Source organism: Pongo abelii, chromosome 9, assembly GCF_028885655.2.
Source record: "Pongo abelii isolate AG06213 chromosome 9, NHGRI_mPonAbe1-v2.0_pri, whole genome shotgun sequence".
Classification (NCBI taxonomy): domain Eukaryota; kingdom Metazoa; phylum Chordata; class Mammalia; order Primates; family Hominidae; genus Pongo; species Pongo abelii.
Window position 1 is genome coordinate 85888087 of NC_071994.2, and position 15580 is coordinate 85903666.

The 15580-nt window shown below is 40.0% G+C and overlaps 1 protein-coding gene across 24 annotated transcripts in view; it reads right to left on the reverse strand.

Annotated features, from left to right (window-relative positions):
* The window catches only part of DLG2 (discs large MAGUK scaffold protein 2), a 2173778-nt gene that overhangs the window by 253842 nt on the left and 1904356 nt on the right, over positions 1–15580 (reverse strand). The window lies entirely within an intron of this gene.

Genomic DNA, 15580 nt, shown 5'->3' on the forward strand with positions numbered 1-15580 from the left:
GAGTGATCTTGGACAGATTATTTCCTGTGTAAATCTGTCTTTCATAGTCTCTAGTATGGGGCTGCTGGTGCCCATTTCCCTGACTTTACTTGATGATTTATTAGGGGAACAAGCAGAGTCCACTGCATGTGGTATGTATTCAATCGCTGCTTGTTCTCTTCTCCTCTTAAAGGTAAGAGACAAGTGTGAGTCCTGGGGTAGCTGCCAATAATATTCATTCAGGCTCCCTTCTTAATCATGCAATTTATCAAGAAAGAATCTTTTTGAGAGGAAAAAAATAAAAGTCTGAAATCAGAATGCCTAGGACAAAATTTTACACTGTGTGTGTGTGTGTGTGTGTGTATATGTGTGTATATATGTACGTATATATGTATACATATGTATATATGTGTATACGTGTATACGTATGTATATACGTGTATACGTGTATACATAAAGTTATATATATTATATATACATATATATTGTATATATATACACATATACACATATATATTTTATATATATATACACACACACACACACACACACACACATATATAACTCTATTTTTTTCAACAAGATTGCTCGTTAAGCAAGAAACCGCATTGTAAAGTCCAGTTCCACCTTAGTTTGCTTTCTGGCCAACTAATCTGGGCAGACTTTTAAAATCACACTGGCTGGAAGGCGAATACGGTGTTTCATTACAATCATTACATTTACCACCCCAGTGTTGGTAACATTCTCTAGGCTGCCTGTGATGCTTAGTGGCTGAGCGGCAAGTAAGAAGTTTAATTTAGCTTTCTCAGCATCTGCAGGTTTTGTTTTCAACAAAGAACTTCAGGTTACATAACAGCCTTGGCTTGTTTCAGAAGGTGAATCTTGACTCTCCAAATTAACTGTTGATACAGGTCTTCAGAAGCAGAACTTGGTGTATCTGGAAGTGATCCCCCCCAAGTCATTTGGAAAGTAACAATGGCACTTGACCTTTCTGGTTACTTAGCAAAAGAAGGCAGGAGAAAGAAGGTTCTAAGCATAAGTAGGTGATCATTGAAAGGGCAGATACAGCCTCTAAAAATCAGGTTAGGCCTTCTTTTCCCAACCCCTTCTAGCTTTACCCTCTTGCTGTCCACACTCCACTGGATAGGTCTGTTTCACTATTGTGGGTGAGCATTTTGTGAAAGATTTTAGAAAAAGCAAAGGGGAAAGTGTAACATGAAAATAGGGTGCCTGGGATCATATGAAAACAAAGGAGAGAGGAATATGAGGTGGGTACACTGTCCTGAACTATTTCATTTAACACATGTGAAATGTGGATGGAATGAAGCCCAGCCCAGCAAATAAGATACTTTTTTTTTTTTTTTTTTTTTTGAGACTGAGTGTTATTCTGTTGCCCCAGGCTGGAGTGCAGTGGCACCATCTCGGCTCACTGCAACCTCTGCCTCCTGGATTCAAGCAATTCTCCTGCCTCAGCCTCCCAAGTAGCTTGGACTACAGGTACCCGCCACCATGCCTGGCTAATTTTTTATTTTTGGTAGAGACAGGGTTTCACTACATTGGCCAGGTTGGTCTCGAACTTCTGATCTCAAGTGATCCACCCCCGCTCAGCCTCCCAAATGCTGGGATTATAGGCATGAGCCACCTTGCCCGGCCAGATACTTTTCATCCACTCAAGAGGAAGACACAAGAAGTGGATAATTTCAGTATAAGATAGTGAGTGCCAAGATGGACAATTCTTAGGAACACAGAGTATTGGAAAGACAGAAGAGGATAATCAGAGACTAATTAACAACAATACATAGTTCATATAACATGTTTCTATTTGCAGATGTGGATGGCATAACCAAAGCTTGAAACTGGTACAAGGACATTCATGTAGTTAGTAGGACATGAGAGACATTTAGGGTTTAGTCTTGTAAATACAATTGAAACAAATTTTCTGACTCCAAATCCTATGTATTTTTCTAGTAGCAACAAGAAGCTGAGGTCAGGTGGAATGGGTTCATATAAATATACTCCAGAATAAAAAAGGTAAATGTAATATTATAAAGTATTATAGTAACATAAATATGCTAGTGACAATCATTTGTAATACTAATAAATGTAACCAATTTTCATGGAGCACTAACTGTATACAAGGACTGTGTTAAACTCTTAACATGGACTATCTCATTTATTCTCACAGCCCCTTTGACAAATGTAAAGCCTGATACTTGGTTAGGTGACACACCTAAGGTTCCACATAACCAGATCCTGACTATAAAACCATAGCCTCAGCAGTCACCAACTCCCTTATTGAACTGTGCATTCAAAGACTGCAATTCAAAATCAGATACACATTCCTTCTTGCCTTGTGCACACATAGAGAACTAGATAAAGAAGATGACAAGTCAGCAAAGGCCAAAATGTCACTGATAAGCTGTTTAAAGGGACAATCACATGGGATAGGGTATATAGATGCTATGACCACTCCGCTCAGTAGAGGCACTACACTGCTGAAGGTTAGTTAGACAGATAACTAGCTTCCCAGCATTTCCCCTCACTTGGATGCCTCTGTGGTATCATTTGCTATAAAAGGAGGTCTTCTCGGGTAATGGGATGACGTCCATCTGTGACTTGACGTCAAGTGAGTCATTGGACTGTCGTCATATGGCAGGCACCTCAGTGTAGATCAAGTTCACCCTGTGGGAACCCTGCAAGTTTCCTGATGAGTTTTATATTTATTCTGAAGTAACGCACTTGGCACCTCAGGCTGACTAATATCCATGTGTGACCAAGATAACTACCCAGCTAGCCAGCTTTCACAGTTGTAAGAAAAGTTACAGGCAGAAAAACATAATTGAACACTAAGATGAAGGTCACTGTGCAAGTATCATGTCTAGACTCCAGTCTAAGAGTGTGGGTGTTTCCATTACCTGTCTTTTTATTAGGGTTTACAGGGAGCCATGCTAATCAAAGCATGCTCCATGGGCCAAAGCAGGAGTACCAGGTCACCTGAGAGCTTGCTATAATCATTTTAGACCTTGGTGAAGCATGTACATATTCTTTTTAAGAATTTATTTTTTACTAAGCTCAACATCAAATTATTAGAGAAATGCAAATCAAAACCACAATGAGATACTATCTCATGCCAGTCAGAATAGCTGTTATTAAAAAGTCAAAAAGTAAAAAACAAACAAACAAAAAAACCCAGATCTTGGTGAGGTTGCAGGAAAAAAGTTGCATTTACACTGTTGATGGGAGTGTAAATAAGTCCAACCATTGTGGAAGACAGTGTAGTGATTCCTCAAAGACCTAGCGGCAGAAATACCATTTGGCCCAGCAATTGTATTACTGGGTATACACCTAAAGGAATATAAGTCATTCTATTATAAAGATACAGGCACGTGTATGTTCACTGCAGCACTATTCACAATAGTAAAGACATGGAATCAACCTAAATGCCCATCAATGATAGACTGGATAAAGAAAATGTGGTACATATACACCATGGAATACCATGTGGTCATAAAAGGATCAAGATTGGCCAGGCGTGGTGGCTCACACCTGTAATCCTAGTACTTTGGGAGGCTGAGGCGGATGGATTACCTGAGGTCAGGAGTTTGAGACCAGCCTAGCCAACATGGTGAAATCCCTTCTCTACTAAAAATACAAAAAATTAGCCCGGTATGGTGTTTCATGCCTGTAATCCCAGCTACTCGGGAGGCTGAGGTGGGAGAATTACTTGAACCTGTGGGACAGAGGTTGCATTGAACTGAGATCATGCCACTTCACTCCAGCCTGGGCAAGAGAACATAACTCTGTCTCAAAAAAAAAAAAAAAAAAAAGAAAAAGGTCAAGATTCTGTCCTTTGCAGGGACATGGATGGAGTCGGATGCCATTATCCTTAGCAAACTAACACAGGGACAGAAAACTGAACACTGAATGTTCTCATTTATAAGTGGGAGCTGAATGATGAGAATACATGGACACACAGTGGGAAACAACACACATTGGAGGCTGTCAGTGGGGATAGGGGCACGGAGAGCATCGGGAAGAATAGCTAATGGATGCTAGGCTTAATACCTAGGTGATGGGATGATCTGTGCAGCAAATCACCATGGCACAAGTTTACCTATGTAATAAACCTGCACATCCTGCACATGTACCCAGGAACTTAAAATAAAAGTTGAAAAAAAAAAGAAAGAAAAGAAAAAAAAACAATTTATTTTTTACTAAATATTTGTTTAATTGCAAACTGAGTTAATATATAAAAAGGAAAAGATAAATGAATACACTAGGCAGATTATCATGCTAGTTACACAATGCTTTCACATGTTTTCCTCCTTTAATCTTTTTAAAACCCTTAAAATCTTATCTGTCTTCTTACTGATAAATAAATAGTCTGAAGAAGGTAAAAAGATCTCATCACTGGGGAGGAATTTGAACCTAGGCATTCCAGTTCTAGATTCCACAATTTTCCCCATAAGTTACACTACCTCATTAAAGGAATTTAGAAGGTTGCTTTAACTTGGAGTAGTCAAAAAAGGAAAAATGTGAACTGAGATTTGAAGAACGGGTGAGGTTTGCATAAAAGAGGGATTTCCAGAGTCGAAGAACATCAAAAACACAAACACTTGGAAAATGGCAAGAGAAAGTATTTTTCAGGAGAAGGCTAAAGAAAATATTTAAATGTAGGGTTCATGTTCCTACGTGAGCAGCAGGAGGGAAGGATGAAATGATGATGAAAACCAGATCATGGAAGGCCTTGAAAGCTATAGGGCAGAGACTTGGGCTACTTGGAAACTCAGGGAAAGAGTGACATAAGGAATATATTTTCAGAAGATAAATTATTCCAGTTTGGTTCATTAAGCTTTTATTGTAGATTTTAATATACAATGGAAAATATGCTTTTAAAATGAGAGATGAATAAATTCCAAAAAGTACTTTAGAAAACTCTCTTCACACTACTGCACTGTGGCAATTGCACCGTCTGTAATTCTGCACCTGCTTCGTCAACTGCTGGCTGCATTTCAGGAGACCTGACTTCACTGTTTTCTGACTGAGGCATACAGTATTTGCCGGAGTACTTGAGAATGTGCAAGGATGAAGAGAGCATTGGCTAGGAACACAGATGTCTTTTCAGCAGAGAATTAAGTGGATGATTCATCTCTAGAGTATCAAAAGTGTGAAGTAAGTGAAGTTGCCAGAGTGGGTCTGAACATACACTATTGGGTCAATGTTGTGCAAGCGGGACATGTTTTTCTACCAAGGGTCACATACATAAAACAACTTGATTCCAAAGCAACTGTTTTGTTCTTAACAAAACAGAAACAGTTGGTTGCTGTTTAAGAATAGAAACTACAAATGTAACTAAAGTAAAACTTTAAAATGTCAGTTTAATATTATGTGAAGATTAAGAAAGAGAGAAAAGGAGTAGTTCTAAAGGGGAAACAATTGAGGAAGAAGAGAAGAGAGTAAAATGTAGGCAAATGCAGAGGAAATGGGGAGAAAAGATAAAGAAAAAGAGGAAAAGAAGGAACGGTGGGGAGACACTTAATTGAGGGCTATCAAGCTTTTTAATGTGCATTATCTACTTTAATAATGATCTGACTCCATATAGTAGATAGTATACCCATTTCATAGATAAGAAAACTGATACTATTAGAGATTAAGTAATCTGTCTAAGATCACATAGACAAATAGTAGAGCTGGAATTCAAACATTCAATTCATTTGAATCTCAGGATATATTGAAGTGAATGTCAGTCAGAGAAGCCATACTAGGCTACTTAACCTCTCTAACATTAACATGTGCTTCCTCATCTGAAAGATGAGCAGCATTTCTAAAGCTGCTAGATACAATAAGCTCCATGGTAACAGCTATCATTACAGGAGCCCTTTGAGAGGATCAGTTAACCCACTATTGATAACTATAATTTGTTTTATTATTATTATACTTTAAGTTCTGGGGTACATGTGCACAGCACGCAGGTTTGTTACATAGGTACACATGTGCCACGTTGGTGGGAGTGTAAATTAGTTCAACCATTGTAGAAGACAGTGTGGCAATTCCTCAAGGATCTAGAACAAGAAATGTCATTTGACCCAGCAATCCCATTACTGGGTATATACCCAAAGGATTATAAATGATTCTCCTATAAAGACACATGCACACATATGTTTATTGCAGCACTGTTCACATTAGCAAAGTCTTGGGACCAACCCAGCTCCAGTCAATGACAGACTGGATAAAGAAAATGTGGCACATATACACCATGGAATACTATGCAGCCATAAAAGAAGGATGAGTTCATGTCCTTGCAAGGACATGGATGAAACTGATAACTACAATTTTAACTCCTTCCCTCTGGTCCCAAGTCTGAGGATCAAAAACTCACAGGAATCGTTGGTGTTCTGGAAAAGAATCCTCAAATCCACCAGGCACCAAACATTCCACATGCTGAATCAAGAATATCTTCTCCATATATGTCCTACTAGATATTAAATATACATAGATTGCACTGTGAATAATTTAATTTGATGTATCATTCTATCACTCACCATTATCTTTATCAACAGAATCTAAAAGTACCAGCATTCTCAAGTGGTTAAAAAGGGATTCCTTGCATTCAAAACCTGGGAACGACTATAAGTATAGAGTTTTCCACACTGAAGAGGCAAGAGAGCAGCCAGCTGAGGCCTATACCTGACATCTCCACCTTTGAGGCAAATGATCCCCACCCTTGTCTTCTTAATGACTGTCCTTTGTTCATGGCAGAGAGATGTGATTTTTTTCTAATGGCAAAATTGATCTTGTCCCTTTCCTGCTTAAAACCACTTAACTGGTTTTACTACCTTCAGACTAAAAATCAAACTCCAACTGGGCATAACGATTGTTCCGTGATCCTTCTCTGATCCAGGTCCTCCCTAGCAATCCAGGCCCGACCAGATACTCATCTAAGCTCCTGCCTATTGAACTACTTTCACTTCCTAGGACAAGCTGAGAGCTCCCTCTCCCTGTCCTACTTTTCTACTTACTGTTCCTTCTCCTTTCCACTCTTCAGGGTTGACTTCTCAATATTTCACACCTCAGCTTTGACATTTCTTCTTCCAGGAGCCTTTTCTGATCATCTCATTAGGCTGAATTAAGCATTCCTCACCTAGGACCCTATAAAATCCCCATAGTTTTGATTACATTGATTATATTGCATTTTGATTGCCCCCAAACTGGATTCTAAGCTCTGTGAGGATGGAGATCATGTTTGATTTGTCCTCCAATGTCCACCATGCCTGGCACATAACATAGCAGGTGCTCAATAAAGATCTGCTTAGTACATTTAAAACTCCATGAGAGTCCTATCTCCAAAGGTCAGGGGAGCACATGTTTTTTTGTTTGTTTTGTTTTTTCTTTATTTTTGGTTTATTTTGATTTTCTGCAGAAGAAAACCACACATCAATAAATCTATTTCCTACTTAAAACCATTAAGTTACAGCTTCAAGCACAGAGACTAGCGAATGGGAGGGAGCCAGCAGCCCTGGCAGCCAGTCCTGGGGTTCTTGGCCAGGTGTCTTACTCTCAGGCACTGGCTTTTCCTACTTAACCAGTGGAATTAACATCAGTTGCTCGTTTTTCATTTCTACAAGAACTTCAGGGTCCCTCAGTAAGTTTTATAGAACTAGTGATAACAATTGACACCTCAATGGTGTTGCTTTAGATGCACTGTGTTTTAACATGGGGATTTATCTATGCTCGGGGATATACAAACTGTTTTAAATCCTCTCCAAATGCTCTTCAAAATGGATCCCAATAAAAGTATTAGGTCACTGTCACAGATTATACCCATTTTGCAGATAGAAACCAAAGATCGAGAGGTCAAGGGATGATTTCCTTTTGATCACATAATAGAATATTTTGGAAAAGATTTTTTTTTTTCTCGATTCTACTTCTTTCCTTTTGGCCCATCATACAGACTTTTCTCACATAATCTTCAATGCTTTAATGTATTTGGTTTTTTATAAGTCTTTCTTTTACTAGACTTTAAGCTCCTTGTAGGCAGGGACTAGATCTTGTTTTTCTTTCTGTTTTTCGCTTAGGACCTGGAATTGTGTAGGCATGAAAAAAAATGTTACTGAAATGTTTGCCCAGCTCTTACAAATGCTCTACCAACCATGCTCTTAGGCTTACTGTCATGAAAGTATTCCTGTCTTGTGATTTACTGAAATCTCAGTTTTAAAAGGGACTTAAATATTTTGTAGTACCCTCCACCTCCCCACTCCTGATTGTACTAACGTTATACTCTACTTAAACTTCTTCAGTAAATTGGACCTCCTGTCTTTTCGAGAAAGTACAGTGTACCTCTCAGTAACTAGGAAAAAGTCCTAGATTTTTCCTTTGAAGCTACAGAGAACCTGATTTGCACACACTGAGCTCCCTAAAAAACGACCACCAATACAAATTAAAAAGCAACACTCTGCAAGTTTAAATTTAAATCTTAATTCATCTAATCTAGATGACTTAAATGTTTGCTTTTCACTTTAACAGCAGGGAACCCATTTAAAAATATTTTTCAAATAAATAAGGACTCCTAGATATTAATGCAGATGCAAATCTGTCTGGAGATTAATGAATTACTGCCACATCCTAAAAGTGGCCACCAGAGAAAAGAGGAGTAGCTGAAGGTTTTGTAGGGGCTTAGTCACATAGTCCAGTAGTAACAGTTGGGAAATGAGTAGAGAGGGGATAACAAAAATAAAAACAAACAGTTCAATTAGTCTAGATGGAGAAAAACAGCCCACAGGCTAATCGATTATGGCTGTCTTGACAGTTGATTATAGTGTCTGTCTGTAAAAACACGGGGAAAAACGTACAGAAAAACTCATGGCCTGTTTGGCTGCCTTTTGTTGGTGAAATATCCTACAAATAGACGATGCAATGCAAGCCAGCCCCTCTCTGGTAAGAAACAGAGTGAACCCAGTGACGTGGCAGTATGGTAGGAGGCACTGTCTGCTGACACAGAAAAAAAGGTGGCCTTGCAGACTGTGGTTTGAAATGCCTTAGGAGCCAGGTGCCAGGTTACATTATTATGTTTAAAGACAGATCCTTTGGGATATATCTTTTCTGTGTCCAAATGACTTACAGACGATGATACTCTTAGGGCTACTGACCCAATAGTAAAGCAACAATCCCTGTTCAGGTCTACCTTTGGGAGTAAAGATGGCTTTACCCTCAAACCTGCTCCGCACTCCCTCTGGGGGTCCATTATGCTCAGGGTGACAAAGACAAGTGCAGCACATGCTTTTGGGAGAACAGATTGATCATAAACAGTAAATTAAAATACAATAGTTTAAATTCTATAGGTGCACAGAGGAAAGGGAACTCTCTCTGCTGTGGGCAATTGGGAGTAGAGACGGCTTCTCAGAGCAGGTCTTAAAACTGGGCTTCTAAGGTCATTAAGAGTTTGTTAAGGCCAGGTGCAGTGGCTCACGCCTGTAATCCCAACTCTTTTGGAGGCCAAGTTAGCCGGATCACCTGAGGTCCGGAGTTCAAGGCCAGCCTGGCCAAGATGGTGAAACCCTGTCTCTACTAAAATTACCAAAAATTAGCCGGGCATGATGGTCCAGCTACTCAGGAGGTTGAGGCAGGAGAATCGCTTGAACCTGGGAGGCGGAGCTTGCAGTGAGCCAAGATTGTGCCACTGCACTCTAGCCTAGACGATAAGAGTGAAACTCCATCTCAAAAAAAGAAAAAAAAAACAAACAAAAAAACAAGAAAGAAAAAAAGAAATATCCCATGTTATGGAAACAATCAGCAGCAGTTCTTGATGGCTGGAAGATCGAGGAAATGACAATGGGTTTCTTATTTTAGCGAGGTAAGTATATTGGCAGGGTGGAAAATGGACTGAGAGGCTGAGAGGGAGGTGAAGTTGGGGAGCCCAATTAGGCAGCTGTTATAAAAACTTAAGTCAAGATGAGTAGGATTACTCTCTAAGAAGACAATATTGAAGAAAATGTTGCCCTGGGGTAAAAAGAATAAGGAGCAACTGGGTTCTAATATACTGTAGGTCCAGCTTGCATCTCCTAGCCCAATCCAGTCACCAGGCAAGTGAAGGTCACATTCTTGTCCAGACAACTGCAGCTGGGAATAGTTTTGATCTCAGATTCTGGCACCTATAGGCATCAGAGCAGCAATTCTCAACCCTGCCCATTCTTCACCTGGGAAACATTTTTTAAATGCAGGTGCCTCAACTCTACTTCAGACCTACTGAGTGAGAATCCCTGAAAGGAGCTACAGTTTAAAAATACCCTGCACAGCCAGAACTGAGAGCCATGGCCCACACAGCAGTCAGGCCTAACAGTGACTCTTATTTGGTGTCTTTCTGGAAAAGTCTATAGGTGTATGCATATGACAGTGGGGACACATTGTAATGGATGCAGTGTTAGAGGACTGAGAAGCCCATGAAGCAAGCTGCTTATTCCAGGGGAGACATCACTATCAGCAGAATTGGAAGAGGGGCCCTGCCACTATGTGACTTGAGTGTTTTGATCTTGAGAGCTTTGAACATACCTTTGAGCACATTCAAAGGAGATGTCTTAGTCCATTTGTGCTGTTATAAAAATAAAAACAATTCTGAGGCTGTGTACTTTATAAAGAGATTATTTTGGCTCACAATCCTGCAGGCTGTACAAGAAACATGGCACCAGCACCTGCTTCTGGTGAAGGCCGCAGGGTGCTTCCACTCCTGGCAAAAGGGGAAGGTTAGCGGGCATGTGCAGAAGTCAAACAGTGAGAAAGGAGGCAAGGTGGAAGTAGGTTCCAGGCCCTTTTTGGCAACCAGCTCTGAAGGAATTTACTCAGTGTCCCCCAGGCAAGGCATTAATCTATTATTCATGAGGGATCTGCCTCTGGGACCCAAACAGCCCCCATTAGGTCCTACCTCTAACAGTGGGAGGAAAATTACAACAAGAAGTTTGGCGGGCAAAAATATCAAAACTATAGCAGGAGGTGTTCCAAAAGAATTTGGGGGACTGACTCTATAAAGAATATAATACAGGTTCTTAATCATCAATGACAGTCAACAAGGAGACAGGAGAAAACACCAGTCTTAGCCTTCGTTCCCGATAGACTGGATAACTTCCATCAAGGTGAATCTGTACATTACACGCTATCTCCACATCCAGAACTCTTGTATACTGTGAATAAGAAAATCTTAGTAAAAAGAATGACTTTCAGCCGGGCGCAGTGGCTCACTTCTGTAATCCCAGCACTTTGGGAGGCCGAGGCGGACAGATCACCTGAGGTCAGGAGCTCGAGACCAGCCTGGTCAACATGGCAAAACCCCATTTCTACTAAAAATACAAAAAATTAGCTGAGCATGGTGGTTTGTGCCTGTAGTCCCAGCTACTTGGGAGGCTGAGACATAAGAATCGCTTGAACCCAGGAAGCAGAGTTGCAATGAGCCAACATCACACCACTGCACTCCAGCCTGGGTGACAGAGTGAGACCCCGTCTCAACAACAACAACAACAACAACAACAACAACAAAAAAGAATGACATTCACTTAAGTTATGTAAGTTACGCCCGAGAAGCTAAAACCATTTCTGTTTCTCAAGCTTTTCCACTACAAAAGGTACTCCAAGTGTATTGTGTTCTTTACCTTTTTCAAGATTCTCAAAAGCCCAGGGAAATAATAATTACAACCTACAGATGGAAGAATGAGGTTCTAAAAGCTTCATAGGCTCAGTAAAGACTATATAAAGTAACTTGGGAAAACTCACAGAGCTAAGAAGTGATGGATCCCTCCCTGAACCCATATCTGACAAAGCCAATGCTGGTAACCACCATACTGTAAATACTTACATGTATCCAGAATTCACAGTCCGTCTTGAATATTAACACATTGAAATGAAAGAGTAAGTAAAGTTTAGGATTATCTTTGATTCCCTTCTTCAGCCCACCCTTTTTTTTTTTTTTTTTTTAAAGTACCAGAGAGTAGGGCCAGGGAAGAAGGTTCTCTAACTCAAGAACCCTCTCTCCTGCTGCTCACCAGGTCTGAATAGCCCATGTGAAGGCAGCATTTGAGAGAACTTATCTGCCACATGCTGATTCCTCTCACCGCGGGAAGAAACCAACGTACCCTGGGGAGCCTGAGAGCTCTTTGAGTATCTGGGGGTGAATCAACTAATCTGATTAATTGTTTTCAGAGGTGGGGAGCTGGATACTGAGGAAGGGAAAATTTTGGTGAGAAAGAATCTGGGCCTTTAGCACGTGAAACATGAGGCTCAGAATTTAATGACTTGTTCAAAGTGAGATTTTTAATAGACATGCTTTAACCAGCTATTTTGGACATCTTATACAGGCGAGAAGAGAAGGGGGATAGCAGTTGGCCAAGCTATAAGGACACTTAAAAGGACACTATAAGACTGCAAACCAGATCAGTGTGAGTGTACAAGTTAATTAACTCATTTAACAGACTCTTACTATTGAATAACTACAGACATTTTTTATTTGCTTGGTTCCAATATGCATGAATTTTCATTACCATGATTTAATTGAGTAGTTCCAGTCCCCCAACAACACAATTCAAACATCAGTTACCACAATATATTAAGTATGAGTGATTGCATAAGGCACAAATCTGCTACTAGCTCTTCAATTCACAAATTTCTACACAATAACACATGTGCATCATCATCAGTGACTCATGTCAATTCTTTCAAGGTCTGTCAGTGACTGGTCACTGAGCACCTGCTATTCACTTCACAACACAGACAGTAAAGCATACTTGTTTTGCCTCCTTGTCTCCAGTGATAAATCCATAGACATTTTACAAAAATGGATAATTCAGAGGGACTTTGTCAGCAATGAGGAAAGCACAGCAAGAAAACAAAAAGTTATAATGCTGTAAGTGAAATTTAGATGCGACAACGAATTATAGAAGATACAGCTGACTATGGGAATGTCGACCTCAACACTCATTGAGAAATTCCACATATGCAGCCAGAGGAACTTAGTAAAGGCAAACTTATGAACATAAATAAAGAAGGTGGCTGGGATATAAAGGATGACAATGTCCCAGAGAATATGATACTGGCAAAAAAATTTACATTAAAGAACTCTTGTACGTATTTCAAAACACAAAGTGCAAAGGATAAAAGGTTGCCAGATGATTAGAAAAAAGTGTGGCAATTTGCCAAGGCATAAAAAAATACTTGCTCTGTATCACAAGTTATATGACTGACAAGAAGAAAAAGGCAAGTACTATTCCAACTACTCTTTTTTTTTTTACAAAGAAATAAAATAATTTTCACTGTTTCTAATATTTTAAAGAACAGCACACTGATATTATTTTGCTATTTTTTATTTCCCTATATATCTAACAAAAAGATAATTTTTAATATTTTGACAAAAAACTGGAAAGTTTATGGGTCAATCATAGTTTTTCTCATTGATCATTATGCTTTCATTCTTATGGTCTCCCACTACCATGCAAAGTAAGAATTTTCCTGTTTTAAGTGCCAAGCATAAGAAGACATGGTCCCTACCCTCATGGTGGTCTTACAGCAACAATTAATTCTAAAAATCTGTGATTATTCTGTTTAATGAGGGTGCTAGCCTAGCTCAAGGCACTCATAAAGCCTGTAGAGGAGTTGTGGGAAGTAAATTTGGTAGGGGATATGAAGAAAGCAGCAAAGAAGTACTGATGGAGGTGAGCTCCACGTCTGAGGAAAATGCAAATCTCTCCAGTCCAGCAAGTTTACCTCCTCACCTCCAGAGGCGGGGTGGGGAGTGACTCCGGGCTGGTTTTTAAACTGGCTGCCAACTGCTCAGCTGTAATGCCAGATACATATTAATTGCCAACAGAATGCAGAGACACAGGTTCAAGTTCCTTCTCAAAAGTAATACAGAAACTTGAAATGCTAACAAGTGCCACCCTCAGCCAACTTAGGTGAATAAACTTTCTTAAAATCAGTACAAAATGTTTGGATGCAAGTCTCTTAGTCCCCAAAGCCACAGAAATGCAAAGAAGCATCAGGGGCTGTGACAATATATGTTCTTAAGGAAATACAGTTATAGGAGCATATGAAATGATGCATCTGGCTTTATGAACTGGCAATGATTTTTAAGTCCAGAATGTATGTTATATTGCACCGTTTTTCCATCATAAAACATTTGAAAAATTTTATTTATGGCCCCCACCAAGAAAGATGTGCGGCTATGTTATATGTGTGTGGATGCAATTAGGAAGAAAGCTACTAAGAGGTAGAAGGTTCATTAGGATTCATCTTGTCCAACTTCTCATTTAAAAAACAACAAAACGGCCAGGGGTGGTGTCTCAAACCTGTAATCCCAGCACTTTGGGAGGCCGAGGAGGGCAGATCATTTGAGGTTAGAAGTTCGAGACTAGCCTGGCCAACATGGTGAAACCCCATCTCTACTAAAATACAAATATTAGCTGGGCATGGGGGCAGGCACCTTGTAATCCCAGCTACTTGGGAGGCTGAGGCAGAAGAATCGCTTGAACCCAGGAGGTGGAGGTTGCAGTGAGGTGACATCGCACCACTGCACTCCAGCCTGGGCAACAGAGTGAAACTCTCTCAAAAAATAAAAATAAATAAATAATTAAATTAAAAACAACAAAACAACAAATGAGGTGAATTTAGTTGAGGGAGGCCAACTGCCTACTCCATAGTCAGATTCCTGCATCATAATAACAACAGCTGACATTGAGTGAGTATTAGTTTGTGCTGGGTGCAATGCTGAGGGTTTTACAAAAGAAGCATTATCTTGGGGGGCCAGAAATAGTGGCTCACGTCTGTAATCTCAGCACTTTGGGAGGCCAAGGCAGGTGGATCACCCGAGGTCAGGAGTTTGAGACCAGCCTGGCCAGCATGGTGAAACCCTGTCTCTACCAAAAAATACAAAAATTAGCCAGGCATGGTGGCACATGCCTGTAGTCCCAGCTACTCAGGAGGCTGAGGTGAGAGAATCACTTGAACTTGGGAGGCGGAGGTTGCAGTGAGCCAAGACTGCGCCACTGCACTCCAGCCTGGGTGAAAGAGTGAGATCCCATCTCAAAAAAAAAATACATAAGTAAAAATAAGAAGCATGAACCTCAGAAATTATAAAATAGTTACTACTACCATTATCATTTTACAGGCTTATGTTATTCAGCTAACCATGAGGGAGCTGGGATTTGAATTCAGGCAGAATAATCTGAGTTGACATTCTTAACTATGAAGCTATGATTGTTAAAAATTACCCTTTCCAGTTACTTAACTATGTGGCCCAAAATAAGGTAACCGTGCCCCCTGGAGGATGTTAGAGTCTAGCTTTCCATATACTACTACTAATCTTTAAACAACCACCAGAATGTACTACCCATTTTACTGATAAGAAAACTGAACACATGAAATAAAATGGTTTCCCAAGGTTGTACAGTTTATGATTGGTGAAAGCAGAATTCAACATTCAAGTCTGTCTGGTTCTTTCACACACATAAGCCTGCCTCCCTGGATTAGAACTAGTCTCTCCCGAAGCACGCTCTCTGGTTTCTATTTGAACAGGACTTGCATACATTAAATATCTGATCTGAAATCAGTGTGGATCCAGGTATTGCTG